Source organism: Malania oleifera, chromosome 13 (assembly GCF_029873635.1).
Source record: "Malania oleifera isolate guangnan ecotype guangnan chromosome 13, ASM2987363v1, whole genome shotgun sequence".
In the NCBI taxonomy this organism is placed as follows: Eukaryota; Viridiplantae; Streptophyta; class Magnoliopsida; order Santalales; family Ximeniaceae; genus Malania; species Malania oleifera.
In genome coordinates, this window is record NC_080429.1 from 71,630,695 (window position 1) to 71,640,819 (window position 10,125).

The following is a 10,125-nucleotide window of genomic DNA, read 5'->3' on the forward strand; positions in this document are numbered from 1 at the left end:
TTCCTTCAACCAAAGTAAGCAGGAAGAGGACATACAAATAATAATTTGTGAACTATAATGGCTATGCTCGAAAATGTTGTCAAAGGTTTGGCGGGCAAGTTGTATTTGGTTAAAGAGCAAACTAGCTTCTTCCTTTTTACTACAGCTTTCTAATACCTCTTCAATACTTGACAGAACTTTCACCCTTGATTTGAATCTAATATGCTGCAAGAATTCTGAACATGTTGGTCATCCTGACTCAAATCTCGGAAAACCGTATGCTGGATTTGTATTCCACTAGCCGAATGTTTAATGTCCTCCTCCCCAATACTCATTTCCTGATATGCAGGAGCAAAATTTTCGACCTGCACTCTTTGGATCCTGAGTATGCCCAGGTTTTTTGGATGTATTTTTGATTTGGTGTAATACCTTGTTTGTTTGGCCTAGATATGCCCAGAGTATTTGTACATACGTACTTTGATCAATATACACTTTTACCATTTGATCAAAAAAAAATAAGGAGGTACTCGTGTTAGCATTACTGCACACATGGGCTTGAACACCACCTTGATCCGTCTGCTGGAAACCCATTTCCTTCCTTTGAATCCAAAGATTCAACCTTTCTTAGACATTGGGCTTGTTCAAATAATTGCCCCAGTTTAGTCAAAAAGAAATGCATCCTTCTTCAATAACTTGGGCCAGGTCCAAAACGAGTAACATACAGCCTGGCTCAATTCTTTTCGCAGCCTCCTCCCTGAAAGCAAACCTAGATGCCTCTGAGATGATCGCCACTCCATCCAGAATCCTAGATTCCTTCACATTCTGATTGATTGATTCTGTTCAATTTGTCACTTGCATCACACCTCCACATCAACGGCACAATTCTTCTTTCCCGGCTAATTTCCAGAATTAACTTGGCTACTGTGACCCCCTCCATCCCTCTGTTTTCCTTCCAGCACCACCTGACTCCGTGATAACTATCAGCACCAACACCTCCAGAATCCGCACAAAAAAAAATATCATTTATGAAGCCTTGCCACGCATTGCCTTTAGCGCCTTCTGGAATAAACACTGAAAATATCTTTCCTTTCTGCCCCAGCCCTAACTCCAAAAAATTCTTTCCCATCTAATCAACATCCAATACTTCGTGAATCCCATTCCAAAATTTTGAAATCTCCTTTGCATCTGACCGAAAGAAGACAAACCATCAGCAAACCAGACCACCGCTTCTGCAGAACACCTAGCCCACCTGTTACGGGAGGCATTATTCCCGACCACAAGCAAAGACGAGATTCATTATATCAAATGGTATATGAAATTAAAAACTAATTATTTGGACTCCAAATTCAAATGCATTGCCTCAATTTCACGTTCGCAAACGGACAAATGTGATCCTGACATTAACAAAAGAAATATGCACACTAACGAAAAGACAATTTATTACATGCTTTTCTTATGCCTTTCACAATTAAAATCCAGTACAAACTTGTTCCTGAAGTTCGGTAAATTAGTTAAACACTAGTGTTATGCTATTAATAACAAACATTAATTATAAATAGGTGCGGAAACAGCTTAATTTGCACAAGATAAATGGGGCGGCTAATGTACACGGCATAACTATAAATGGTCATCTACCTTCATCAATGGAAGAAAGAGAAATTGAATTCCTAGAATAACCCTCAACAAAACTGCTACCGGAAGAAATCTTGGTAGCACCGGTGCATGTACTGCTGGTACGATTAGTGCTAGTGAGAGCGGAAGTACTTGTAGAAGTCCACCGCCCTTGGCGACCCTGAATGCCTGGTCTTCCAGGTTTAGGCAAAGTAAACGAGTCACTTGACAGCATGAGATTAACAGAATTCATGTCAGGCCTGTCTTGAATGCTTGTTTGACAACATAGCAACCCTAGTTGTATGCACATTGCTGCCTCATTAGGGTTGTGCTTGCACTTGGAAAGGCTAAGATCAACCAACTCCAATGCCTTGCCTCTTTGAAAGAGTGCCCAGGTCTGTGCGGCAGGAAGGTATTACAAATTAAAGATGCCAGATATGCAACTCCAGCTCAGCTCCCTAGCTCCCACTAGAAATCTAAAGAAAGAGCACCCATGTGAATGGCTCCAACAGATAGTTGTTCTTTTTTTTTATTTCTATTTTGGGCAGTTATTTTCACTACTCTGCTCGAGATTCCCTTTTTTCTGTTATCTTTTCCTTCTCCCTATTTATCTTCCCCCGAGTGTACAGTTCTAAGTGTGAAAAAGTAAGGAAGACAAAATTCTTCTTTCCCATCTTCATCTCTCTCTGTTCTGTGCTGAATTTTCTTCTTGCAGAGTAGTTCATTTCAATTTGTTTCATGGTATCAGAGCCAGGTTAGTCTCAATGGCTCGAACGGACTCTACCAATTCCGATCAAGACACCAATCAAAACCAAAACCAAAACACCAAATCAACAGCCTCAAACCATCACTCAATCCATCTTGATCCATCACAGCCCAGCAGACCATACTTCATCAGCACCAACAACCACTCTAGAGCTTTACTCGTCACGCAAGTATTGGATTCCAACAATTATCATCCCTGGGCAAGATCAATGAAGCATGCCTTGCGTATTAAGAACAAGCTGGGTTTCATCGATGGCAGCATTCGTGAGCCAATTGATCCTGACAATCCCTTGATGGATTATTGGCTTCGTTGCAATGACATTGTTATTACTTGGCTGCAAAACTCCATGTCGGTTGACATCAAATGCAGCACCCTGTATGCAGAAACGGCACACCAGCTGTGGGTTGAGCTCGAGCATCGTCTTGCACAGCAAAATGCCCCAAGGATTTATGAAATCAAACAAGGAATTGCTGCCCTGATGCAGCAACAAGATTCAGTGAGTTGTTACTTCTCCAAGCTGAAAACACTTCTCGATGAACTGATGAACTATGAATCCATCCCTAGCTGTAGTTGTGGTGGCTTGAAAACAGTGATCGAAAATCAACAAAGGGACTGGGTAATGAAATTGCTAATGAGACTCAATGACTCCTACAAAGGTTTGAAGGCACAGATATTGCTCATTAAACCTTTCCCCAATTTGAATGAGGTTTATTCAATCATCCAACAGGAAGAGAAGCGTAGAGAGATATCTTCTGACCCTTCTCCCACAGAACCTCTTGCTCTCCTGGTCAAGGATAACACCAGACAGCTCACACCTCAAAACAGCTCTCAGAGACATGACAAATACTATTGTTCTCATTGCAAAATTCATGGTCACTCTCTGGAGAGGTGTTTCAAGGCCAATCCTAGCAAACCAGTGTGCAATCACTGCCATATTCCTGGACATACTACAAAAAAATGTTACAAACTTCATGGCTATCCTCCAGGGCACAGACTTTATGGTAGAACTCCACCTATTGGCTCGTATGCTCATCAGGTTTTAGCATCTCCTCTACCTATTCCAGAACAAGGAACTCATGGAGGTCAAAGCACTATAACTCAAGAGCAATACTAGGAACTAATGGCCATGCTCAGGCAGACCAGTCAAGCCTCGGTGCATTCTGTTCAAACTGCCATAGCTTCTCCTCCTGATGCACACATTCCTCAATTCTCTGGTATACCTCTCTGTCTCTCAGCTTACACAAGCAAACCCAAAGACATTTCAGCTATTCCCTGGATAATTGACACGGGTGCAACAGATCATGTGGTTTGTGCGACCTGTTTCTTCACTTCCATAACAGCTGAAGTCTCCTACTCTGTAACCTTGCCTAATGGAGAAGCTATCGCTGTGACCCACATTGGCACAGTGAGACCAACAAAAGACCTTATTCTTCATAATGTCCTGTGTGTTCCATCCTTTTCTTTCAATCTCATCTCTGCCAGAAAATTGGCTCACACCTTGAAGTGTTGTCTTATTTTCTTATCTAAAAATTATTTTATTCAAGACCTTTTGACTTGGCGCACGATTGGAATGGGTGAGGTGAAGAATGGGTTATACCATTTGCTGCAGAATGAAGTTCCTCTAGCATCTTTGACTTAAGCCCTGTCCAAAGCCACCAACATATCACCACAAACAGCTGCAATTACCAACAGCCAAAACATGGACCTTTGGCACTACCGCCTAGGACACCCTTCATCAGTAAAATTAGATTTTCTCGATCTTGAACCTATATGCAAAACTTCACTAACTACTAAGCCTTGTTTTGTTTGTCCCTTAGCCAAGCTTTACAAGCTTCTTTTTCCTTGTAGTCAACACAAATCTGAACATTGTTTTGAACTCATTCATTGTGATCTCTGGGGGCCATGTAATGAAGCTTCTTATGATGGTTTCCGATATTTTCTTACCATTGTCGATGACTTCAGCAGGTGCACTTGGGTGTATCTTTTGAAATTTAAATCCGATGCAAGTTCTACCTTAAAAGGATTTTGTGCCTGATAGAAACTCAATTTGCAACCAAAATCAAAACCATTCGGAGTGACAATGGAGGGGAATTTGATCTGAAACAATTTTATCATGAGAAAGGCATCATTCACCAAAGAACTTGTGTGGAGACCCCTGAACAAAACGCTAGAGTTGAAAGAAAACACCAGCACATCTTAAATGTTGCAAGAGCCTTGAGATTCCAAAGTGGGCTTGCTATCAGATATTGGAGTGACTGTGTGCTGACAATAGTCTACCTCATTAACCGAACTCCATCTGCCATCTTAAAATCCTAAAGTCCCTTTGAACTCCTTTTTAAAGCCAAGCCTGCATATGCCCACATCAAAGTCTTCGGTTGCGTAGCTTTTGCCTCAACTCTCTCAAATAACAGGCACAAATTTGATGCAAGAGCAAGAAAGTGTATTTTCTTGGGATACCCCTTTGGGGTGAAAGGATACAAACTAATGGACTTGCAAACTAAAAAAATATTCATCTCAAGGAATGTCGTTTTTCATGAAGACATTTTCCCCTTGCAATCTGAAGAAGCCACCGCTGTCCCAACTACTCAGCTTCCTTTTCCTCAGCCTACCATCATGGATTTTTCCTATGAAGACTCTCATACACCAGCTAATGCCACTGAACATGACAGCCCACAAAACACACCAAGTCAGCCTTCAACATCACCTCAACCTCCTGGTGAAACCTTAGACCACACTATAAACAGTCCTCATCTCCCAAGGAGATCTACTAGAACCAAGAAGCCACCACCTCACCTTGAACACTTCATCTGTCAGCAAGCTAGCTCTGCTGGCTTTCTCACCCATTCACAAGAGTCCAATAAGAAACGAGGTCCTACAGCTCCAGGTAGTCCTTTTCCACTTTGTGCCTCTTTATCCTATCATAACATTACACCTAAACACAAGGCCTTTGTCACCACAATCACTAAAAACACTGAACCCTATTTATACCATGATGCTGTTAAGGATCCTAATTGGGAGAAAGCTATGGTGACTGAAATTGCAGCTCTTGAACAGAATAAAACCTGGACTATCACAGAGCTTCCTCCTGGTAAGAAAGCCATCGGATGCAAATGGGTTTACAAGATGAAATACAATGCCAATGGGACCATTGAATGATACAAGGCCATATTGGTCTGCAAAGGATACACACAGGAAGAGGGCATAGACTATCATGAAACTTTCTCCCCTGTAGCTAAGATGGTATCTGTCAGAGCTTTACTAGCATTGGCAGCAGTCAAAGGCCTGCATCTACATCAATTCGATGTCAACAATGCCTTCCTTCATAGGGATCTTGATGAAGAAGTGTACACGAAGCTGCCACCTGGCTATCACACAGCAGATGAAACAAAGGTCCGCAGGCTGCTTAAAAGTTTGTATGGCCTTAAGCAAGCCTCGAGGCAATGGTATGCTAAACTCTCCTCCTTCATCATCCAGCATGGCTACACCCAATCTAAAGGAGATTACAGCTTGTTTACCCGAATGCATAATGGTTCCTTCACAGCCGTCCTAGTTTATGTTGATGACATAATTATGACCAGCAATAACATGAGATCTATTGAAAAACTTAAGGGAGCTTTGGATGAAAAGTTTAAAATCAAAGATCTGGGGCAACTAAAATACTTTCGTGGCATCGAAGTTGCACAATCAGCAAAGGGAATCCATCTTTGTCAACGAAAGTATGCATTGGACATTCTATCAAATACGGGAACCATTGGGTCTATACCTGCTAAAATTCCTTTGGATCAAAATATCAAGTTGTCGAGAGATGAAGGAGAACCTATTGGAGATCCCACCATTTACAGAAGACTCATTGGCCGCTTGATGTACTTGACCATCACTCGACCAGACCTCTCTTATTCTGTTCAACTCCTCAACCAATTCATGGGAACTCCACGAGTCCCTCATTTAAATGCAGCACACAAGGTTCTTAGATATATCAAGATGGCGCCAAGTCAAGGACTTTTTTATCCTTCAGATTCCAGTTTACAGTTAAAGGCATATAGTGACAGTGATTGGGGTTCATGTCCTGATAGCCGAAAATCCATAACCTACTATTGTGTTTTCCTTGGTTCCTCTTTGATCTCTTGGCGATCCAAAAAACAAAACACCGTCTCCAGGTCCTCTGCAAAGGCAGAGTATAGAGCCATGGCAATGGTTTGCTGCGAATTGACTTGGATCCGTTACCTCTTGAATGATCTCCAAGTGACTCATCCCCAACCTGCCACACTCTTCTGTGACAACCAAGCTACCTTACACATTGCTGCAAACCCAGTTTTCCATGAACGCACAAAGCACATTGAGCTAGATTGTCATCTCATTCGTGAAAAAATTCAAGACGGTAGTCTCACTACTCACCATGTCAACAGCCACTCGCAAATGGCAGATATGTTCACCAAACCTATAGCCTCTTCTCTCTTTTATTCTCACTTGTCCAAGATGGGAGTAGAAAACATCTACTCTCCATCTTGCGGGGGGCTATTACAAATTAAAGATGCCAAATATGCAACTCCAGCTCAGCTCCCTAGCTCCCACCAGAAATCTAAAGAAAGAGCACCCACGTGAATGGCTCCAACAGATAGTTGTTCTTTTTTTTTATTTCTGTTTTGGGCAGTTATTTTCACTGCTCTGCTCGAGATTCCCTTTTTTCTGTTATCTTTTCCTTCTTCCTATTTATCTTCCCCCGAGTGTGCAGTTCTAAGTGTGAAAAAGTACGGAAGACAAAATTCTTCTTTCCCATCTTCATCTCTCTCTGTTCTGTGCTAAATTTTCTTCTTGCAGAGAAGTTCATTTCAATTTGTTTCAGAAGGAAAATAAACGAGGATTAAATGAAAACAATCAATGCATCTTCATTTTGGAAACAAAAATGTAATCATATATTCGATGAAGATATGTATTGCCAACTTGAATTTAAATTAATTGCAAGAAGCATGATTGCACGGATGCATTTAACATATTATATCGTAAGAGGGAAATCTAAACTGGATGTTCTTTATGTCCTAGTTTGTCAAAGGGACTCAAAAACCTGACAGAATCTCTGATCAGTGCACTTCCCAATTTCCTCCATGGAATCATAAAGTGCACGGTGAGCTCATTTAAATGTAAGGTCAATATTTAAATCAATATTCCATGAATAAATTGACTCATGGAAAAATCATTTGTTTGCCAAAACTCTAAACTCTTGGAAAGGAAAATATGGAATTTGATTTTTTGTGTTTGGTTATCAAGCAAAGTGAGAAAAAAAAAAAAAACCATGAACTTTCAACCCCCAAAAAAATCAGCTAGCAAATATATGTCGGTTCAAACAAATGCTTCATAAATGAATTAAATGTTTTCCTATAACATACACCTTGTCAAGAATCCTTGTGTAAACAAGAATACGCCTACCTCAGGAATCTTTTTTACTTCTACGAAAGCAAATGATGAATTCTACAGCACCAACACCTAAAAATCATAAAAGAGAAGCAGTCAAACTTTCACTAACACTATATTTAACCACTAGCATTAATAAACTCAAAGTAGGATATCTGTTAAAAGAATTTTGAATTCCTAAACAATAAAATATAAAAACTAAACTTCCACCAACAGTATATTTAGAATAATATTCAAAGCAACACTAGGTTAAGACAGACCCACATAATGGCGGCAAGTTGTTTAAGCACATGTACAAAATAGGCTGTCGGACATTCAATTTTGACTGTGTACATGCCTACAATTCTCAAGGATATAAAAACATGGATTTGTAATTTGAAGAAAATTATTGCACGCTAAAGTAGACCAACAAGCCTTCACTTGTTGAAGGAAAAAAACACAGATTATGTTTTAATGTTCAACTTTAGTTTAAAAAGGAAGCTGCATAAACAAAACAAAAAAAAATGACCTCCCAAATGATTGCATCATTAACTATTCTCTAACACTTACGTAACTCAAGAGGTCTGCCTTTTCTACACCAAGCCGCCCATCATGATTCTTTCTCCCACACAATCTCCAACACCAAATCAACAAAGCTAAAAACGTCAGACTTCATTGACAAGTATCCATGTAAAGCGGCATTCAGGAGCCATGTAACCACTGCAATCCAACAAAAGTTTTGGGTTGCACGTTTCAATTTCCACGAGGATCCTCCTGGAAATGTCAACTATAATACTAGCCAAGGGAAACTTAAATAAAGAAGACAATAAAATGACTAAGTGTTAGGTTTTAGCAGTAAGCAACACAAAGATCTGAAGCAAGAAAATTACTCACCGAGTACCAAAAATCCTAAATGTCAGTGTATGGGAGCCTTACCGAGGAAAAAGCCTTGCCAAGCCAAAATCTGATGTCTTTGGATTCAACTCCTCATCCAACAGTATATTACTGGCTTTGATGTCTCTATGAATAATCCTTTCAGGAGCCTCTTCATGCAGGCGTAGAAGACCTCTTGCCACACCTGTAACTATTTGACACCTTCTCTGCCAATCCAAGGATGCTGACTTTGTTTTGTCTATATAATTTATATAAATAAATTTTAAATTCTCACATGGCTTGAGGGGGCGGTAATTCAGCTTGGTAAAAATTGTTTGTAAAGATTGAGATCAGTTCTGTGCTAATTGATCTGGTTGTTTAGGTACCGCTCTACCCGTTAAGTGAGCCTTACAGTGGTAATTCTTGTACTTGTTAGTCAAGGCAGGGACGTAGGCAATTTGCCGAACTTCGATAACATTTTTGGATGTAATCTTTATTTACAGCTTTCTTGTGCACACTTGATTAATTTAATTATACAATTTAATTTTCGTTGTGTATTTAAATTGAGTTAATTTATTTGCACTAGATTAACCTTAGGGTTGTGTAATACTGCTGTTAGGGGATTGACCAAGGGCATCAATTTTGAAAATACCAATTCACCCTCCCTCTTGGAATTACGGTAAAGCTAACACTTAGAATGGAAATTATGTTGTGATGTTCCCACTGATGCTGATGGGGAGGTATGCTTAGTATGAAAATTGTGTTGTGATGTTCTTACTAATGCCGATGGGGAGGTATGCTCAGTATGAAAATTGTATTATGATGTTCCTACTGTTGCCGATGGGGAGGTATACTCAGTATGGAAATTGCGTTGTGATGTTCCTACTTATGCCGATAGAGAGATATGCTCAGTATGATAATTGTGCTGTGTTGTCCCTACTAATGCCGATGGAGAGGTATGCTCAGTATAGAAGTATGTATGGGTTGAAAATTGAAAGTATGTGATCGGTTGTATAATGTAAAATATCTATATGTGGATTTACGTACACATGGTTACACATTGAGTTAGAGCATGTTCTAGGAAAATGAATACTTTTGAAAATATATTTATAGTTACACATATTTGTATTTACTTATGTAGGGATACTTATTTCATTTAAAGCAAGATTTGAAAGAAAGACATGTATTTCAATATATATATATATTTGAGCATGTGTACGATTTCATATGAGTTCTCAGAGTAAGAAAAAGACAAATTATAAAAGTATATTTAAAGTACTAAAACTCACGTTGTCACACACTATCAATAATTTATTCCGATTTTTTGGGAGGTGTCTTACCCCATGAATATTCTAACATTTTTCAAATATCCTATGGAGTATGACAATAATCAAAGTAACGCAATAGAAGTGTGGGTGAGACTAGATAGAGAGATTTAGATTAAAGGTTTATTTTGTTATCCTAATTTATCTTAAAATTCCTAAAGATGTATTAAATTGATACTGGAG

General features: G+C 39.5%; 1 pseudogene; it reads right to left on the reverse strand.

Moving 5' to 3' along the window:
* Positions 1–1,606: 1,606 nt before the first annotated feature.
* LOC131145899 (cysteine-rich receptor-like protein kinase 43) lies at positions 1,607–9,668 on the reverse strand (annotated as a pseudogene).
* Positions 9,669–10,125: the final 457 nt, after the last annotated feature.